Here is a 22986-nt window from a genome sequence, read left to right on the forward strand (position 1 = left end):
GAGAATCTGTGACCACCCAAAGAAATATTTTAGCCCTTGATTTTAACCTTTACAGTAAAACATTACTCAGAAATGCACTCCTTCACAAAGAACTGTAACTGATTTTTTTGTTTTGTTTTTATTTTTGTTTTTAAGATTTCTTTATTTATTTGAGAGGGGAGGAGGGGAAGAGGGAGATAATCTTGAAGCAGACTCACCACTGAGCACAGAGTCCCACTTGGGGCTCAATCTCACAACCCATATGATCATGATCTGAGCCAAAACCAAGAGTCAGATGCTCAACTGAGTGAACCACCAAGGTACCCCTGTAGCTGGTTTTATTTTGTTTTGTTATTCATTTCTTTCCCCCATTCTCTGAGCCACTTACCTTCTGGGGGAGATGCTGGGAGGTAAAGAGATTATCACAAGGCCACTTCATGGTTGGAAGAAGAGTTCTAGATTAACTGTGGATGGGGAAAGTGAGCATCCAATGACTGGTCAGCTGAACTTGGATGTGATTTTATCCATTCTTCTCTTTGCTTCTCTGCACAAGCTGTGCAGTATTTAAATGCTAATGCGGTGCCAGCATTTTCTTTACTATTTATACAAAAGAAACCCTAATGAGATATTTCTAAGCCTGCACATAAGTTTCCATAGCAATCTTTGCCTTGGAGTAAAAGTAGGATAAAGAGCCTCCTCAACATAACTTTAAAATCTCAGCTAACCCACAGCAACAGGTTTCTACCACAAGACAGACATTTCGGTCAGGAATACTGATTTGATTAAGTGTCCACAATAGAGAACTTTATTTAGTGGTACCATCTGCAGCCATAATTAGTTTGAACTTGTGAAAATGAAGAGCTTGACTGGAGATATGACATTAATTTCTGAGAAAGGAGAACCTCCTTATTTTACATGGATGAAAGCACAGAAATGTGGTGAAAAGGCATTCATAGAGATGCTGTAGGAACTCATTAGGGCCATTTAAAGGTCGACATAGAAAGGGAGAAACTGGAAAATTAACTTGGGACTGGAAGTTGAGTTCCTAAGGAAGCTGATTTAACATCTTACTACTGGCACAACTTCTTTTCTGTTTGGAGCCAGGTGAATGACTTTCATGTGAAACCAGAAATGAGAGCTCCTAAAAAAAAAATGTAGAGGTGCTATCCAGTTGTTTAAGTCTCCTTGACAGCATAATCCCCAAGATGCAGACCCCTGCACAGTGCTCCAGAGAAACAACTGATGGAGATCACTATCCTGCACTTTCAAATTTTAATGTGCATACCCACCATCTGAGAATCCTGTGAAAATATAGATTTTGAGTGGTCTGGAATGAGGTGAGTTGACATCTTCAAAGTGATGCTGGTCCCTACTTTAATTAATGATCTAGAACGTTGGAGACAAGACAACCTGGAAGCTCATCCATGATCACTATTTCTCAGCCCGTAGCCCAACAACAAAGTAAGCAAAAGAGCAATTTTCTCCTTCATCAACATCTTTTTTTCTTTGTACCTTTCCTGCCCCTGGCTTCATTGATATTAATGCTGTCCTGAGGTTTCCTGTGAACCTGGGGATGGAAGGTATAGCAGAACATGAAAGGATCACAATGTTGATTGGCTCAAGACATAAAAGAACCATCCCTAGGAATTATCAAAATCCATGTCTTTTCCCTTAGAAAACAGATGACAAAATATGGGTTTTACACATATATGGAGACAGAAGGTTTTGTTCTTGGCTTTAATCCCATATGCCAGAATTCACCAGGACAACATTCTTGACCACTTCCTGTAGAAAGAAATTCTTGCTCTTCTTTTAATATTGTGTACTAAATTTAATAGATTCTATGTGCTAAATCTAGTGTTTGTCATTAAGATAAATCACTACTTTAAGGAAGAAATACTTTCCTTTTTTTTCTTTTTAAAAGAATGGTTGGACCTGTTATTTAAGATCCTTATATGTTAAAGAAATAGTTTCTCTAATTGTCTTTCTACTAGAGTGGAATTCAGGAGATCTAGCTTTTGTTCCTTGCTCAGTCTATCATTTATTCTATGACCTGGGGGCACAATGTTTAACTTTTCTGGGCCTCTGTTTCTTTATTTTACAATGTGGAGTTTGGACTAGGTGATTACCTGGGTGCCTTCTGAAGCAATAATTCTAAAGCCTTCATAAATACAGCAATTGAGTTAATATACAACAAGAGTAAATTTCACTTTGGACACCATTGTATATTTTGGAAAATTACTTAATTTTTGCCTCCTTTAGAGTCCAAATCCATGCTGAGGGCTTACTTAGCAGTATATGAGTTCAATGAGGTATCAGTTAATTCTAATCTTATTACTTGAACTTTTCTTTCTTAGTATGTGGAATTCTTCCATTTGGGGAGGAAATGTGCAGAGGTAGAAATCATATACTGCAGTAACCTCTGTTAAGAACCTTTAATTTAAAAAAAACAGTTTTATTGAGATATAATTCATATACCACATAATCATATAATTCACCCTTGGAAAATGTAAATTCATTGGTTTTAAATATATTCACAGAGTTGTATAACCACCAACACACTCAATTTTAGAGTATGTCATCATCCCACAAAGAAAATTCATACCCATTAGCAGTCATTTCCCTTTCCCTTCACATGCCCCCATCCCATTCCTAGGCAATGAATAATCTGGTTTTGGTATCTATGGATTTGTTGTAGGTATTTTATATAAATGGCATCACACAATATGTGGTCTCTTGTAACCGTCTTCTTTCATTTAGCATGATGTTTTCAAGGTGTATGCATATTGTAGCATGAATCAGCATTTCATTCTTTTTTATTGCCAAACAATATATTCAATTATACAGATGTATCACATTTTATTTATAAATTCATTCATTGATGGCCATTAGGATTGTTTTTTTGTTTGGTTATTATGAACAATATTGATATGAGCATTCATGTACGTGTTTTTTTTGGATGTGTTTGTTTTATTTCCTCTTAGATATCTAGGATTAAAATTGCTAAACCATACCATAACTCTATGCTTAACTTTTTAAGGAACTACCAGACTATTTCCAAAGAGGCTGCTTCATTTCCCATTCCCACCAGCAGTGTTTGGGGGTTCCGAATTCTCCACATCCTTGACAATATTTGTTATTGTTTGTCTTTTTCACTGTGGTCACCTAATGAGTGTAAAGAGGCATCTTGTGGTTTTGATTTTAATTTCCTTGATGGTCAGTAATGTTAAGAATATTTTCATGTGGCTATTGGCCATCTGTATATCTTCTTCAGAGAAGTGTCTATCCGGACTCTGCTCATTTTTAAATAGGGTCATTTTTCTTCCTGTTTTTGAGCTACAAGAGTACATCACATATTCCAGATTAAGTTCTATACTGGTTGGCATGATTTGCAGATCTTTTCTCCCAGTCTTTTTACTTTGGAAATTATGTCCTTTGAAGTATACAAAAAATTTAATTTTAGTGAAGTCCAATTTATCTATTGTTCCTTTTGTTGCTTATCTTTTTGATGTCATATCTAAGAAATCATTATACAAAGATTTATGCCCCTGAAGAAGTCCTATACTCTTGATAAAAATATTTCTGAAAATATCTAAGCATATTCAGAGTTCCAAAATCTGGTATAGAAAACACACAACTTGATAAACAATTTGGAACAGTTATGACAGAAGGACAGAAGATCACTGGGGAAATTTTCGTATCCATAGGCCATATGACACTTTGTCCATTCTCTCTGTCACTTCATTAGGCCAGATTGCAAAACCACATTAAAGATGTAAGTGCTTAATTATTTAGGGAACAATTTATCTCCTATGGAACATAATTCAGATGAAAAACAAGTTGAACTCAAAATTCATAAAGCAGAGATCTTATGTGCTATTTCCTTGTAACTGGTTTATACTGAGAATCTTTGTAATAGTATCTAACACTTACCGACTATTTAGAGAACTCAATTGACTGAAGGATATCTGGATTTTCATTTAAACCTGCCTCCTTCCATGAAATCTCTTAGACTTCCGTAACACTAATAACCTATTTATTCAAATTACAAACAATCATATCTCACAGCGCTTTTACCTGGATCAAATGAAATAAATAAAAATAAATGAAAACAAAGCTACTTTTTATTATTTATGTGTTGAAAGCTTTTTTTCCTAGCTGCAAATGTGTGTTTTCATACGCTAAAAGTCAACAATAATGAAGAAAACCAAATATTTCCTTATCATACCATCTAAATGAAATATTTTATTTTGCACATTCTCTTCCAGTCTTTGCTCTGTAATGTGTGTTTGTGTTCTTTGTGCTCATTATAACTACAGTGAACATATTATTTTCAAACAGTATTGTAGGATACTGTCTTTCTAGTACACTAATGCCTAGAGAAGCTGGCATTTTGTCTCTCGGAGGGAGGGTTTGCAAAATGACTTTGCTCAAGGTGGCAATGTCCTATTTTTAGAGATAAATTCAAAGTGGGAGTTGTATCTGATGACCTCATTTTCCCTTTGGTTGCACAGCCTTTACGAGCCTTTAGACTGTTACATCCGCCCCCCCACATCACCTCCCCATGCTAGATTTTCTGCTTACCCTTTCACAAACAGAAAAAGTTATAGCCATATTCTTCCTTTGGGCTCTGCAATTTGGCCCCTGGCTACCTCTCAGAATTCTTCCCACACCACTCCCCCTTGCTGGCTCTGCTCCAGATATGGTGGCCAAGATCTTTCTTTCCTCAGACCTTTTCACTCCCTGTCCTTTCCACTGGGAACACTTTGTTCCCAGATCTTGCACATTTTCTTCTTAACCTTCATGTCTCAGCTACACATCATCTCAGTAGGAAATTATCCCAACTGAAAGTTCCTCTCCTTCCTCCAGTAACTCGCAGAACTCTGTCTTATTTTCTTCAGAGGGCTTGTTATTGTCAGTGATAATCTATAATCTAAAATCTGGTGTTTATGTGTATTCATTTGTTTATTGTTGGTTTCCCTCTACTGATGAATAGATATTTCATAAAGCAGGAATCCTGTCTGGTTTTTTTTTCCTTTGTTATAAACCAGTCCCTGTGACCACACTTGGCATAGTAGACCCTCCATAAACATTTGCTGAATGAAAAAAAAAATGAATAAAATTGTATGCGCCTCATGCTGGTGTCCTTTCTCTCTTGCCTGCATTCTGAACTGAGTGGGTGCAGAATATTTCTGTTTTTGTATTCTGTAACAGGTGTGAAAAAACCGCCAGAAGAGAAGGCATAGGAAAACACAGGGATGGAAGGAAATGAGGTTAACAAGTGCATGATATTTTTGAGGAGAACGCTGGTGTTATACATGACAAAACATTCCCTTGGGAAATATGTTTCAGTTCTTGAGGCAAAACTATGGTATAACAACAACTTTCTTGGTGGATAGATGGTCTGCCTTAGTAATGCTTGTGGCATATATACTATGTTTCAATGTCATTTGGTGCATTTCCTACCTGTTGCTGAGCCTGGAGAAAAATTTCCCTGTGCTAAAACAAAAGAACGCACTCTGGTCCCCTGATTGCAAACTCCAGGGCACAAATCAAGACCAGTTGTGGCCGGGTCTGAAAGGGACTGACGTCCAAGAAACAAACTGAAGTTTTTAGAAGGGAGGGCGGTGGGGAATGGGTTAGTCCCCTGACGGGTATTAAGGAGGGCACGTATTGCCTGGAGCACTGGGTGTTATATGTAAACAATGAATCTTAGAATAGTACATCAAAAATTAATGATGTACTATACAGTGACAAACATAAATGCCATAATAAAAAAATAATTAAAAAAATATACAAGTCACAGTCAAAAAAAAAAAAAAGAAAAAAGAAAAGAAAGAAAGAAAAAGAAAAAGAAATAAACAAAAAAGAAAGGGATTGAAGTTCTCAGAGTGAAGCAGATGGTTACCGTCTCAGAAAACTTTAAGTGAAAAGTCATATGATTCTGAGGTTGGATCCTGTGAAAACCTGAATTTCATTTCTGTACCAACTTGAACCTCAAATTGTATACTTAATGTCTTGTCATCCTAAGTCAACAGGATCTCTCAGGAAAAAAAAATAAAATAAAAAATGGAAGAATGTGACCTGGCCAAATAAACTGGAAAAAAAGAAAAAAAGGAAGAAAGAAAAAAAAGGGTCCCAAAGTAAAATCTTCTCCCCCCCCCACCCCCTGCCCCTTAGAAGAACTAGGTCTCCTTGCTTTCTCCTGCAGACAGGACTGCCCTTTGAACAAAACAATCATCTTGGCATTCACTTCAGGAGTTGTTTCTAGCACTGAATATTTTCCCCCTATCAACCCTTAAGCCTTTTCCGCTGCCCTATTCAGGCTCTTCACCAGGATGAGGGGCTGGTGGTGAGAGAATCCTGCAGGTGTCTATTTCATCTTACATTTCAAAGTGGGAAATCCTTGGCAACAGGAAGCACCCTGCTGAGATGGAAGAATAAATAGCAAATTCTAGGTCTACATGCTAGGCTCTGACTTTCAGTGTTTGTCAAGGCGGCAGCTGCGGATCAGGGAACAATTCCACTATGGGGTGGGAGAGGTGGAGAAACCAGAGGGAGAGCGGAAGGGAGAGGGATGTTTCATCAAGTACAGCATGTAGGAGTCTCAGACTGAAGCATTTTATTATGTTCTTGATCAAATGGGATTTCAATTCTGACAGAGTATGTGTGGCGGGAATTTAAGAAGAGAAAAAATAAAAGATAGGAGAAGGACAGAAAGAGTAAGGTATTAGGCGACAGGAAGATGGATATAGTCACAATCTTAATTTAGAGAGTGCACTTGCTGATACATCACTCAAAGAACATGAGGACATGTAGTCAATACACTATATGCAATGTTATTTTTAAAGCAAATTTCTTCAGTTCTTAGAGGAATTTTCCAATACTGCAAGAGTCATATACTTACAAATTTGTTATCTATGTGCCTGTAACTCTAAAATCCCCTAAATTATTGTAAAATATTTTAATATAAGTATAATATTTGACTTTTATTAATAGTTCATTGTTAAAAGGTGTTGTTTGAATGTCTTACTTGTATCACTCATTTATTCCTTAAAGCCTTCCTATAAAGTAGGTCCAACTATTATCTCCATTTTATAGCTAAGAACATTGAATCCTGAGGTAGACAAGGAACTTACTCAAAGATGGTAAAGAAGTTTCTAGGAAGAGACTCCTATGGCTATGAGTGTATTGGAAGATGAAGGACATTTATTATATCCAAGAAATTTGACATTGCTATAGTAATATTATATAATGCACAGTTAACCTAGGCAAACAAGTGAATTCTGGAAACTGAGTAAAATTAATCCTTGAAAATGGTTGGGCACCAAATTTCTTTTTTTCTTTGATAATATATATACTGCAAAGGGCTGTTTCTTAGAATATACTTGCTCATACCTAAGTGAAAAGAAGTGACCATCCATTTTTTTCTTTTATTTTTTTAGGGGAAAGGAGGCAAGCTTGTTGGAAAACAAAACAAAACAACAGAAGCTAAGAATACCCGATGTTTGGTCACCCATTCAAAAGCAAACTGAACAGCTCTTTGCCCTGGAGTAAGACATCAGCAGAATGGTTTCAATTTATTCATTAAATGCTGTTTGGACAACTATTATATGTTGGGCATTCTTCTAAGTCCTAGGAATGAAGAAAATGAATAACATTAAAATATCTATAATTGTTATAGTCTGTTCTCTTAAAGAGCTCAGTTCACTGACAAGATGGCCAGGGAAACAGAAAATAACACTATAAATTGGTGAGTGTTGCCACAGAGACATATGGGAGAATGAATGGAGGGTGGACATCTAACCTTACCAAGAGAGTCGGGATGGAAGTCATTTCAAGGAGTCAGGACAGTTGTGGGGAAAGCACTGGAGAAACCATGTTAAATGACTGGAGCTTAGGAAGAGAGCACTCAGGGTGACTTTGGAAGTGACTCACCCATTGTTAACCATAAATATGGCATTCTAGAGCCCCCCCCCCCTGCTTTGTCCTTTCTTATACAAACTCTATTTAAGACTTATTCTTTTCCCCAACAGTGCTTATTGCCAAAACAAAGCTGGAATAGCCTGTCTCCATCCGTACCTTCCCTTTGGTTGTAAAGTGTTGTATTCACTAAGGGTTTACAATGAGTTGGCATAGAGTGAAGTGCTTTCATTTTCAGGATGGTTTTTACTATGATGACCTTTTCACCATGATGAAACTAGAAAAGGTAAATCTAAAGATGGTTTAGTTAGCAACTGGGAATCCAAATCAGGTCTATTTAATGCTAAAGTCTGTGTTCTCCAACTGACACTTTTTTGCTGTCCTTTTTGTGACATTTCCTCCTCTAGTACACCCTTGTAAAAATGCACATCTCAGACTATCATAGGTAAAAGATTTCACAGAGTTGAATGAACACCTAATGTTGAAACTTAGAGAAAGCAACAAACTCTTTTGCCACAAACATGTTTGTGTTTTTACCCAATTTTACCTGATTAAAATGTAAGAGGATGATCCACAATGTAAATATTTTATGGAACTCACCACACTGGAGAAGGGCTCTACTTCCTACCAGTTCTCTTCTCCCACAAGAAGACACATGGCAATTTTTACCTTATGCTCCGTGGCCAATGTTCTTCATTATCTGAGAGATACCTTCTATCATTCTGTTGTAGAAATTTATATAGATTATAGATATTGGTATAGATATATTTTCTCTTACTCTCCTGTGCTTTTTTTATCTGATAAATATATGCCAGAGACTCCAATAGCTATGATTCTCTTCTGGATTATCTTGCATTTCAAAGTTTCAAAGCTGTTGAAGATTTGAGGTCGGCATATTAGTTTAGAAAAAAAGGAGACCTGAGTTCTAGTTCCATTTCTTTTTTTCTTTTCTTTTTTTCCCCTAAGAATTTATTTATTTTAGAGACAGAGAATATGAGCAAGGAGGAGAGGCAGAGGGAGAAGGAGAGAGTTAAAACAGGTTCCGCACTGAGCAAGAGCCACTGTGGAGCTTGATCTCATGACCCTGAGATTATAACCTGAGCCAAAATCAAGAATTAGTTGCTTATCCGACTATACCACCCCCACACTCCGTGGTTCTAGCTCCTTAATGAACGTAACATGCAGTTGCCTCTTGGAGCACCCATCTCCTAAACTATGGAAATTACACAATCGCTCAGGTCTTTTCCATCTTCAGAATACAATGATTCTAATGCATAACTGGTTGCCATACTCGTGCTGCTAAAAAGCAAGTCCTAGCCCTTTCTGTAGTTATTGCTATTGTCCAGAAGCTGTTCACTTCTCTAGCCTTGTCCAGCTTGAAATGAGTTGCTGGTATCTAGCAAACCTGAGAAAGCGAGAAACAAGGCAAATTTTAACAGGTAGGGAATGATGTATGTAGATGATCCAGAGTCTGAATGGGTCTGGGAATAAGTGTCCTGGTGGTCAGGAAGGAGGGTAAAGACAATGTGAAAATTATAAATCTCCACATATAATAAGTCTGTCCCAGACTGATTCCAAAGCTTTCTCTTGGTTGACAAAACCACAGTGCTGCCTTGAGTAGCCAGATCGGCAAAAACTCAGACGTGTTTGAGATATAAAGTAAACTCATCCATGGAAAATGAAAGACAAATTCAATTTAGTTGAATGACAAGACTCCCTTCTAATGAAGAGAGAGAAAAGCGGAGATCCATGGGTTTCTCAGTCATTATTCCAAGGGGGTGGGTATTCATTATGAGTCTGGGCAGAATTTCTATCTTTAGGCTTTGGGAAAAAAAAGTACAATGTAAATGAAAGATGAGCTTCCTTTCTGTCATGGAGATATATGCTACAATTAGCAGATGTTGATAGGGCAGTTTAAAAGAAGTTGTAATAGAATTGAGCCCAAGGCACACACAACGTCATTCCACCTTCCACGTCTACCATATAATTATTTGATACATTGCAGGCTTGGTGAACAATCTCAGGGGCCATAAACAAGTACTGAGCTCAGTCTCACTCACAGCAGAGCTCACAAACAAGGTTTAATCTCCCCCACGTAAAAAATGTTTGGCGTGCTTTCTCGGTGCCTACGAAGACATAATTCAGCAGTCTGTGAATGCATGAAACTCAGGCTGGCAGCAGATGCTCAAGCAATTCACAAATAGTACCACAAATCTTTCATTACGTTTCAGCCTTTGCATTAAGGCAGGATCTTGTTATTTTGTGATGGTTTTAGAAGGCGATTATCATTTCCAAATTAAACTTTAAGGAGCACACTGGTGGATCGTTTAGCTTAGTTCACATTCAGGGAAACGAAGGGATTTACTACTTCACAAACACTGGAAACAAACAAAATGCTCTGGTAAAAATAGCAAATTACAGACTATTAATAGGTGAGCGATTTCATCAAGTTGAATGGACCGCCTCAATGTTGATGCCTGGTGAGAGCAACACATTTCTCTTGCTCCATTTTATGGAAATACTCTGGTAAATAGGCATTTAGAAATCCGTGTTTGCATATGCTAACTATAAGCATTGTATCTTTTACTCAAAAACAATTTGAAGTTTACAACGTAGGAAATGACATTTAAATGAATATTATAGAGACAAAGAAAGGCAGAAGATGAGTACAAAGAGAAAAAGGAAAACCCAAGATGTCAACCTAGGGGTTAAGGGAGTTCGTGTGCCCAACTTCACAGAACTTTCTGGCATCTGGGCAGTGTTTACCTACTGTCTACTCTAGCCTGTGCTCTGTGTTGGCTGTGTGCTACTGGGTTTCAGTGTGGGGAGCAGTTAGAATGATGTTAACAGTCATTTGCCCCAAGCCTTCCCTTTCTGCCTATGTGTAAACAACTGGCCATTTTCTCTTTGCATGAACACTTCCACTACAAACAGGATTGTGATAAACCATGTCTTGCATGAAACACTAAATACACATTATTTTATAAAGAGGATTTAGTTAATATTTTCAATAGGTAACAGGTGACATAATACATGAGATGGCACGACATTCTAAAGACACAAAGCAGTATGCAGTGAAAGGTTTCCCTTCCTCTTGTGCCTTCTAGAAACCCAGCTATTTCCCCAAGCACTAGTCTTGTTTTTGTTGTTTTCAGTAGACTTCCAAGGATACTTTTGAGTAGACTTCCTTCTCCCCTTCATTCTTCACAGGCATTTTCCCCCAGTAAACCACTTTGACTATCTAATTCCGTAATGTGATCTGCTTTTGTGGAGGAATCAAAATTACATCAACGTGAACTTACCTCCAAAAAGGAGAGGAAAGAGAGGGAGAATGGAGCAAAAATAAATTGAAGAAATAATACCTGAAATTTTCCAAGATTTGCTGAAGAACAAAGTTACATGAATCACATCCTAAATGTGGCAGAATTAGTACAAAGAAAATCACATCTAGACACATTTTATTCCAAATTTTGAAAAGCAGAAATAAAGAGAAAATCAATTTGAAAAGCAAGCAGAGAAAACCACACATTCCATATAAGGAAACAATGGTACAAAATGGTAAGAATTATTGTTCCTATAGCAATAATGGGCGTAGAAGTCAGTGGGAAGACATCTCTTAAACGCTAAAAGGAAAAAAATAAAACTGTCAATTTAGAATAATATATGCAGCAAAAAATGTCCTTCATGAATTAAGGCATAATAGAGACATTTTTTAGGTAGAATTTATTGCCTGCTTTATAAAGAATGCTAAAGGAAGTTCTTTCAGCTAGAGAGAAATGATAGCACATATCTTCAGGAAGGAGTGAAAAGCACCAGAAATGATAAATATATGCATACATATTTTTAAAACTATTTTTCTCTTAATTTTTTTAAAATCCAGGGAGCCTGGGTGGGTCAGTCATTAAGTGTCTGCCTTCATCTCAGGTCATGATCCCAGAGTCCTGGGATAGAACCCCACATCGGGCTCCCTGCTCAGTGGGGAGTCTGCTTCTGCCTCTCCCAGTCCCCCTATTTTGTTTCCTCTGTCGCTGTCTCTCTGTGTCACATAAATAAATAAAACCTTTTAAAAATTATTTAAAATCCAATGGCTCTTTTTACTTTTTCTTTTTTTTTCCCCAATGGCTCTTTAAAAGAAAAAAAATTGGATTGTTTTTGGAATATTTAACATATATAAATGTAATATATCTGACAACTACATACAGCATAAAGGATCAGGATATATATGGAACTGTATATGCATAGGATACATACATTTCATTTGACATGTTGTGATAGTAACTGTAAATGGATTGCAAAAATTTAGGAAAAATATAATTCCTCAATTAACCACTAAAATAATGTACAAAATCTAATAAACACATTTAAACAGAAGTCTAAGATTCAGTTAAACCAAAAGAAGACAGAAGACAGAGAACAAAAAGGAGGTTCAGATAAGACAAACAGAAAAAATAGCAAAATAGCAAAAACACCTTTATCCAATTATTTCAACAATAACATGAAATGCAAATGAACTAAACACTTCAGTTAAAAAACAGAGATTGTCAAACTGAATTTTTTTTAAAACATGCAGCAACTATATGTGGTCCACAAGAAGCATGCTTTATCAAGAAACAGACTGTAAATAGGCAAAAAAGATACACCTGCAAATGCTAATAATAGGAATCTGGAATGTCTTTATTAATTCTGGATAAAGTAGACTTACTGCCTTTACTTTTTTTCAAAGAAAATGGGATATTTTATACTGAAAATGGTAAGTCATCAGCAATCTATGATCATCATGAATGCGTATGTGTCTAACAGTAGAGTTTCAACATTTGTGAAGTAAATATTAAGAGAATGAAAATAAACAAAATCAAATTTTTCTGTTTTTATGTACAAATCTATCATTATAGTTGGAGATTTTAGGCCTCTCTTTCAGTAATTGTAATTGGTAGAAAAGCTAGACAAAACATCAGTAAGAGCATAAACAATCTTAACAATCCTATTAATCAAAAACAATCCAGCTGATATTTTTCTAGCAGAATACCCAAAGCATTTGTTTCAAAGACACATAGTACATTCATCAAGATGGACCATATCCAGAGTTATAAAAGAAGTCTCCATAAAATTTGAAAGATGGACAGATTACAGAGTAAAAACCAGTTAACAGTGAGATCTATAAAGCCTCAGTATTTGAAATTATGTGGCACACATCTATAAAGACCATGTGTTGAGGAAGATATTTCATGAGAAAATAAAATATTTTGAATTGAATGATAACAAAAACACAATATAAAAAGGGATTTATAGATGTAGTTAGAGGGAAATTTAGAGTTTGAAATGTTTACTTTAGAAAATGAGAAAAGCCTAAAATTACTAATGTAAAGTTATACTCAAGAAGCTAAAAAAAGGAAAGAAAAGTAAGCTCAGAATAGAAGGAAAAAAATAAAAAGAATAACAAAAATCAATGAAATAGAAGAGTGAGGTTGATATATATATAATATGAATTGTATATAATATATAATATATATACATTACAGATACATAAATATAGATATAGCCATTTTACTGATCTTTAAAAATTACTTGCAATGGTTTTCTAATTGAGTTTTCTGAGTAAATGAACATATCATCTGTAAACAATGATACCTGTATCCTCATCTTTTCCAATTTTTATACCTCCTTTCTTTTTCAGCTGATAGCCATCATCCTAGTGTTTAGGAAAAAATTTTCCACTGTTTCTCATTTAGTATAATTCAGGCTGTTTGATAAAGACATATTAAAGCCTTATCCTTCTATTGCTATGTTTAAAAGTTTTTTCTCATAAATAATGGAAGTTGAAATTTTAGCTTTTGAACTATTAATACAGTAAATTATGTTAATATATTCTTAATACTAAGTTACACATTAATAGAATAAAGAAGACCAGTAAATTATTTTATATTATTATACTCTTAATTTGCTTCTGAACCTCATTTACTAATATTCTGTTGAGAATTTTTGCAGACCTTCATGAGAAAGAGCTAATATTATTGTTATGGTTCATTGTGTTTTGTTGTCAATGTTCTATTACTTGTATAAAAATAATTTGAAAGATTTTTTGCTCTATATTCTACAGCAGGGGTTGACAAACCACTGCCAACTGACTGACTTTTATTGGAACACAACCAACAACACTCATTCATTCATATATTTTCTCTGGCTATTTTCACTCTGTGGACAGAGGTGTGTAGATGCCACAGAGAATGGATATCACCCACAAAGCCCTTTTCTGGCCCTTTACAGAAAAATTCTATAGACCACTGCTCTCTAATAATTTAAGGAGCACTGTAATTACTGCTTAATTAGGGCTTGGTAGGATTCCACATGGAACAATCTCAGCTCATCATTACTTCCCCATATCTGCTTTTCTTTCTGCTTGTATTTCATGTCTGTATTGGTCAGCCTGAATGAATCTTGATTTCTTTATGTATATTTTTGCATCTGGATGCTCCTTTTATCTTTTCCTCCAGATAATTTTATTGTTTTTGTTTTCTAAGTATACTGAAATTCAGTTTTTAGTTTTTGACCTAAGAATTAAGTATTTTTTTTAAAGTTCAGACAGTTAAGATTTTTCTTCTAGTTTTTATATGAAGTTATAATTTTATAACTTTATGTGCGAACTTTTAAAAATAATTATGTTTATAATTCAGTATTGATTGAAGTTTTCTTTATGCCCTAAGATAGTTTGAATGTTTCAAGGGTTCTTGAAAAATACCTGTAGTCTCTAATTGTGAAATATAGTTCTTAAAATGCATATTAGCTTGATGTACATGATTAACTTGCATTTATAACTCCTATATCTTTGTTTATCTTTCTTCCATGATCAGTCTTTCATTAAACAGAAGGGATAACTAAAACTTCCCTTTACTCTGTATTTTTTATCCTCTTTGTTTCTGAAGTTTGATTACAAAATCAGGTTTGAACTGTGTGGGTCCACTTATACATGGATTTTTTTCTTTTTTTTTGTAAAAACAACACTGTAAATGTATTTTCTTTTCTTTATGATTTTTATCATGGCTTCTGATCAACTGTAGGATGTTGGTAGCTACGTTTTTGAGTCAAAAGTTGTATGTGGATTTTTGACTGTGTGGGGAATCAGCACCCCAATCCTCATGTTGTTCAATTGTCAACTGTATATGTTATTTGGTTGCTAGATAATCATGACTATTAGATGTATTTATGGAATGTAACCTTTATGGCTCTGAAATATTCTTTAATTCATTAATTCCCTTTATTTTTTAAAAAATTTTTACATTTTATTATTATTATTATTATTAACATATAATGTATTATTAGCCCCAGGGGTACAGGTCTGTGAATTGCCAGGTTTACTCACTTCACAGCACTCAGCATAGCACATACCCTCCCAATGTCATAATCCAACCACCCTCTCCCTACCACCCACCCCAACAACCCTCAGTTTGTTTTGTGAGATTAAGAGTCTCTTAAAACCAAACAAACCAAACTTTGTTTGGTTATGATAATTATTACTCTTGTTTTCTTTGGCCTTGCATTTCCAGGAATTATTTTGAAGACCTTTTTCCTTCAATATTTTTTTTTGTAATTTTGTTTTGTTTTGTAATTTGTATGCTTGTTGTGTATAACATAGTATTGAATATAACACTGATTCTTTTTGTAGATAAAATAGTTTAATTTTATGATTCAATCAGATGTTTTATTTACTTAGATATGTGAGATATGAGTTTAACCATCTTACATCTATATTACCAACTTATTTATTCATAGAAATACATTTTATTCTATGTGTTCCATTTTAATTGTATTTTTAGTTCTTATATCACTCTATGTGGTGTGTGTGGTCTGTGATTTGGTTCATGTACATGTATTTCTTTTTTTCTTTTTTTTCATGTACATGTATTTCTTCTAATAATTTGGAGAGTTTTTGTTTTTGTAATAATTTTCATAATTAAAATAAAAGTAACCTATTATAATCAGTCATAAGAATAACTATTTATTTTTATTGTTAAACCACTTTTACTATTCTTAATAATTTATCTTTACTATGTATATATAAGCATTCTGCATAGTTATAATCAATATATTACTTTGTCTTAAAATACCATTTCTATTTCATTTATTCTCTTTAATGTTATTTCATGTAGTTTTATTTTATATAATCATTGGAATAATTATATATCTGATTATTCTCCATTTTTCCTCAGCTGATTGAGTCTAGTAAATTATATTCTTTATCTTAGTGATTTCCTTTATACCTTTAACCAGAATCATAATGATATTAGTTTATTTATCAATTTAAAATCATTTCTTTCCTCTATAGTTAAGATGAGGATATCAGCAACTTCTCTCACTGTCTTCTCTAAGTCTTTTTAAATATGTTACTTTTACATTATCTAAGCAGAAGAAAACTGTGTTCTATACTGTTACATAAGCTCAAAGCTCTGACGGTGTATATATACATACATTCATACATACATACATATAAGCCTACTTATATATACAGACAGAACTTAAGTGACATAATTGACAATAATAACAAATAATAATAAGTTACATTCCCTACCTCACAGAAATTTTATGAGGCTGTCGAACACTGCCCGGTACTTAGTAAATAATAAATATTACCTTTTCATTATTATTTTATCATTAATCATAGTACTTACATTTATTTTACTTTATAGTCTTGTTCAGGAGTTAAGTGGTTTTAATAACATTTCTGTTTATCTTTTAGGTCGTTGAAGATGGTCCCTCAGTTTCTTTATGAGAGACTCAAAAACCATATTTCTTGTTTATGTCTGAAACATAGTGCAGGTGTACCTTTTTGTGCTTTGCTTTATTGTACTTCTTACAAATGGAAGGTTTGTGGCAACCCTGTGTCCAGCAAATCTATCGGTACCATTTTTCCAACAGCACTTGCTGTTGTCTTTATGGCTTTGTTTCACATTTTGGTAATTCTTAAAATACTTCAAACTTTTCCGTTATTATTATATTTGAACTGCTGATGTCTCATGATAAAATTTTAGCAGATTAATTGTTGCTGAAGTGGTTTCTTGAGATCGACTCTTCTCCTGGTGAAGACATTGTGAAGTCTGTTGAAAGGATGACAAAGCATTGAGATTATGACAGAAATGTAGTGGAGAAAGCAGTGGCGGGGTTGGAGAGGGCTGACTCCAATTTTGAAAGAAGATCCATGAGTGAAATGCTAACAAACAGTGTCACATGCTTCCTTTCTTTCATGAAAGGAAGAGTCCATTGATGAGGCAAACTGTATTGTCTTATTTGAAGAAATGGCCAGTCTCACTCTACCCTTCGGCAACCACCAGCCATCAACACCTGGACAAGACCCTCCACCAGCAGAAAGGGTTTGTAGAGAGCTCAGAGGATGGTTAATATTTTATAGCAATAAAGTATTTTTTAATGAAGGTGTGTACTGTTTTTTTTTTTTTAACATTTTATTTATTTATTTGACAGACAGAAATCACAAGTAGGCGGAGAGGCAGGCAGAGAGAGAGGAGGAAGCAGGCTCCCCACTGAGCAGAGAGCCCGATGCGGGGCTCTATCCCAGAACCCTGGGATCATGACCTGAGCCGAAGGCAGAGGCTTTAACCCACTGAGCCTCCCAGGCGCCCCTCTACTGGGTTTTTTTAAACACAATGCTATTGCATTATTAATAGACTCCAGTATAGTGTAAATACAACTTATATATGCACTGAAAAACCAAAAACAAAACCAAAAAACAAAAACAAACCAAAAAACCAAAAAACCAAAATAACCAAAAAACAAAATTTGACTCATTTTGTTGTGATATTCACTTTATTGTTGTGGTCTGGAATGGAAACCGTAATATCTCTGGGGTAGGCCTGTGGTTTGTTGCTTTTATGCTTGAATGATGGGTTGAACAGGTATAGAGTTCTTTGAAGACTTTGCGAATGCTGATCACTGCCTTGTCTGATTTCATATTGCTGTGGAGAAGTTTCAAGTCAGAGTGATATTTTTCTTCTTAGTGGTGGCAGCTTGATCACTTAGCCTTGATGAACCCCAAAATGTGTTCTACATATTTGAATTCTTATAGATGCAGATTTATTTTGGTAATTTCTATAATTTTTTGGAATATTACCCTTAGATATCTTTTTAAAATATTTTAGGATTATAGTTGTCTTCATTAAGGACACCAAATTGCCATTTGTGAGCATATTTTTACATTATTTTGATAACTATCATTTTTCTCTTTTATTTTTGACTTTGTCCACTCCCATTCCATTTTGATGGTTGCTTTTCAGAACCCATGTCACGAAGTTCTTTGCCAGGTGTTCAGTGGTGTTTATTTTCCTCTGCTGCTTCTGCTGAACTTTGTTTCCTAGATGTCTCTCTGTGTCTTCTGTGTCCTCTTGAAACTCTGACTTTAGGGCACTATTTCGTTCACGAAATTCACTTATTTTAGGTTTGATAGCTCGCGGTGATATAATTGTCATGATTTTAAGTCTTGCCATTCTCACGTAATATAGAATTTACTAGTTATTTCCTATTGCTTTTCCTTTGAGTAAAGAGCCTGGATATCTTTTGAGGTGGGTCATTTTTGATGACTGCACATATTTGAATTAGTTAAATTCCTCCAGGACCTGCTGTTTTCAGGAGGTTCATGGAAATAAGGGCTAGAGCCATGTTTTTGGCTAGCAGAAATTCTCTGTGACACATGGTTGTAGGTGAGCGTGAACTTGCCCAACCACAAAGGTGGCAGCAGTAGCTGTGTTGATAAAGCCGAGCATGTCTCCCATTGCGTTCCCACTGCCGACTGCTCAAGCAGGCTGTATCTCACTCTTCTTTCATCCTCTGTATCAGTCTGGGTTCAGAAAACCTCCACCACAAGCCTGCTCTCCTACCGTCATTCTGCTAAGCAGACAGTGGTTGCTTTTGCCCTGTAAGCTTTCTTGTGATCTGCATTTGATTTGATTCCCTCTTGGCCTCTTTCAGAAACCCGCTGTGACCTTCACCTCATCTGGCTGTCCCTTCCTCATATCTTGTTCTCTGGTATGAGGGATATCTCTTCATTTCTTCAGATGTGAATCTATGTGCTGCTTTTCTGTTCTCCTGGATGTCTGGCCAAAACTGCCTTTACCACCATGGTCAAATCACAAGAGGAATATTTTTGTTGTTACTAATTAGTAATTCTGGCAACCGATTTTGATATTGGCGATGACCCTGTGAGAGAAATATTTCTTTTTCCCTGTCACTGTGAGTAGCCGAGCCTCGTCAGCTCCCCTTTTCTCAGTCATATAATACATTAAATAAAAGGATTGCCTTATTAATCATTAAATAGTCAGCTCTTGTTCCATATTCTGCTCCTTTCCTGTCATAGGACCTCTGCCAGGGGAGAAACCACTTCCCCTTGTCCTTTTCCCCCACTCACCCAGCTATTTATATCCTGCATGCAATATTTATAAGATAAAATGTCAGTGGGTTTTGATCTAACTCACCCTGTAAAGAATGTCACCAAAGACTAGACAAATACCTTCCCAGGCCCCAAAATGCCTGGCTGTGTCAGTCTTGTCTGAGATGCACTTTTCCCCCTCCTCTTTTTCCAAAGCTTCCCTACCTTTCAAAGCTTAGAAAAAATCCTATCTTTTTTTTTTTTTTTTTTTTTAAAGATTTTATCTATTTCTTTGACAGATAGCGATCCCAAGTAGGCAGAGAGGCAGGCAGAGAGAGAGGAAGGGAAGCAGGCTCCTCACTGAGCAGAGAGCCCGATGCGGGGCTTGATCCCAGGATCCTGAGATCATGACCTGAGCCGAAGACAGAGGCTTTAACTCACTGAGCCACCCAGGCGCCCCACAAATCCTATCTTTTTATAAAGACTTCTCTGCCTACCAAGCACAAGTGAAATCTCTCTTCTCTGAATTCCTTCTTTCCTTCTTTCTTCCGTGGTGTGCCATGGGGGATAAACACACACATCTGAAGACAGACTGCACGTGTTGAAGCCTGTTCTGCAAGTCACCGACTGGGTGGTGTCGGTGACTTTTCTCAGTCCTAACCTACAATACCCATGACACATGCCATAGTATTTTTTTCTGTGGCTGCTAATTAAAAAAATGTCCCTCATAGGGATTTTCTGTTGATTTAATTAAATTAACAAATGATGTTGTTATGTTACATAACAGCTAATTATTATTTACCAATGTATATTTTTTTACAATGATGTTTTCAGCCCATTACATACCAAATACTATACTAGGTGCTTCACCCAGTGCTTTTTCTGGGGGTGAGGTGAGGTTCCAAAAAAAAATTTTTTTTCAATTTCATGACGTATCTTTTTATTTTATTACAACTTTCTTGAGGTGTAAAGGAAACTGCACATAAAGAGTACAGCTTGATGAGTATTGGTGGATGTAGACGCCCTCAACACCACTGCAGTGAAGATAGCAAATATTTCCATCACTCTCAGAATTTTCCTTGGACCCTTTTGCGATTTATCCTTTCCTCCATTCCTGTCTCAGGTAATGACTGATCTGCTTTCTGGCCCTAAGAGTTCATTTGAATTTTCTAGAATTTACATAAATGGAATTATACCATTCACTTTTGTGTTTGATTTGATTTTATTTTTTTAAGATTTATTTATTTTTTGAGAGAGAGAGAGACAGAGAAAATGCACACATGAGTAGAGGGAGGGAGAGAGGGACAGGGAAAAAGTAAATCTCAAGCAGACTTCCCACGGAGCATGGAGCCAGGCAGGGCTCCATCTCATGACCCTGAGAGCATGACCTGAGCCAAAAATCAAAAGTTGAACACTAAACTGACTGAGGCACCCAGGTGCCTCCGTTTTTGTGTTTGTTTGTTTGTTTTTTTCCACTTAATATAACAAGTTTGAGACCCATCCGAATTGTTGCATTCATCAACAGTTTGTCCTTTTTATTACTTATTAGTGTTCAATTGTTTGGTTATTCCACAGTTTGTTTATTAAAAACTTCCCTGTTTTCCATCATTAGTCAAATCAAAGTTCAAGTAAATCATGATCAGATCTGACAATGCAAGAGATCTGGCCCTGCTCATTCACAATTAGGGCCTCTGTCTTTCAGGTAGCGACTGTCTCTTATGAAAGTAACTGGTTTTTGAATAAATATTTGAATAAATGAATATTTGGATGTTTGAACATTGACATGTGAAATTATTCCTGACAAATGACTAGACCTGGAATTTGCTTTAAAAAAAAATGAATTTCAGAATGATATGATTACATGTCTTATCTCAAAAGATGACAGTGACTTAAGCAATTTTGTGTATTTTTTCATTTGTCATCTTTCTGTGTTACATCAGGTTGCTTAGGTTCCACACAGAAGTATCTCAAACTGCCCAAATAAATTATAACTTATTTGAAGCTCTTATTCATTATCTTTGTCCACTATAGCATTGAATGCACAGCCAGGAATGCTGTAGGCTACCATTACCTGTTTGCCGAAAGGCTGAATGGCTATATTCAGGGCTATTAAAATTCATCCAGTCAACACATAGTTATTGAGAAAGCCCTCTATTGGCAGGTACTGTTTTAGGGAACATAGAAACACCACTGACCAACAAAGTGCCCTTAGGAGTTTCAATTTTAGTCGTGGGGGGTGGGGTAGTAGACAGTAAACAAAATAAATGAGTTAAACATCTCATATACCACATGGCAACACATGTGTTGGAGAAAATAAAGTAGGAAAGTATGGTGATGAGACTGAAGCTGCCTAGAAATTGGTGGAAGAGCACTTCAGACAGAAAGAAGCCTGTGTACAGCCGTTGGGGTGGAAGAGACTCTGGCAGGGAGGTCAGTGTGACTGAAGTGACATGAGGGGCAAGGTGGTAGGAGCTCAGGTCAGAGAATGGGGTCAGGTCTTCTTGGTCAGGGGATATGTATTGGGCTTCATTCTGAGTGAACTGGGAAGCTATTGGAAGATGATTAATGAGTGATATGCTTGATCTTTGACTATAGTGTCAAGGGAGGGAAATGGAGCCTCAGGGAGATTTGTTAGGAGTCTAGTGTAAAGGTGCAAGGGAGGTAGTCATAGATTCGACTGAGGTGGCATTCGGGGAGAGGCGAGCAGTATACGAGCAATCAGGCGGCATTTAGATCATGTTATCAAGAAAGCTCTAGACATTGGCATGGTGATGTGGAATGGCCAGTTGGAGATACAAGTATGCAGTTCCCTCCAGAGTCAGCAAGTAAAGATGGCATATGGGCCTGGAGAAAAGTAATGTAGTTAGGGAAGACATCCAAGGCTTGAACCTTGAACGACTCCGACAATAAGAGGTCAGGCAAATGAAGAGAAATCAGCCAAGGAGACCAAGGAAGAAGAGCAGTCAGTGAGTTAGGAAGAATGTCAGAGAGTGTGGAGTCTTGGGAAGTAAATGTATGTAAAAAAGGATCAACATGAGGTTGAAACTGGGGTTTTTAAGGATGACTGAAAGATAATGGTATAGCTGTCAGTACAGCCAGACATAAGAAAATAATTCTGGTAGCTCTTGAGACTGTGAGGACTTGATTTCTAATGGCAGATAGCTACTACTAGAACTGGGTTAGTGAAATCAAGAATGAGTCTTACCTGTTTCTACAGTGCCAGGGGAGCTGGTAATAGTTGCTGAGGCACCCATACATTTGGATTGTAAAATATACTGTAAATAAAAATCAAGGGGATGCTTCAACTTATAAGTTATAGGCACAGGCTCTGAGTGTGTAGGCAACCTGGTGAAAGGGAGAAATACTGAATTAGTCCCCAGGTTCAACTCTTGCCCATGTGGTTTTGGACTTCAGGGTATCTCCTTTGTCTAGTCAGTTAATATAAGCTACAGAACCAAAACCAGCAGGAAGGGAAGACTCAGAACTAAGTTTTCTGAGGACTGAAAAAATACTTCTAAAGCTTTTATTGAGTGTTACTGGGATGTTTGGTAGTTTAAGGATCTTGTGTCTGCTGTAAGAGATTATTTTTAGAATCATAATTAATTTAACTGTGGTTTCTTTTTTTTTTACTTTATCTTTTTGGGCTTTGGTAGATGAATTTGAAGAATATAAGAAATTCTTCATTTCTTGGTTTTAATATCATACATTCTATAAAA

The sequence above is a fragment of the Mustela lutreola genome, chromosome 3, assembly GCF_030435805.1.
Source record: "Mustela lutreola isolate mMusLut2 chromosome 3, mMusLut2.pri, whole genome shotgun sequence".
NCBI lineage: Eukaryota > Metazoa > Chordata > Mammalia > Carnivora > Mustelidae > Mustela > Mustela lutreola.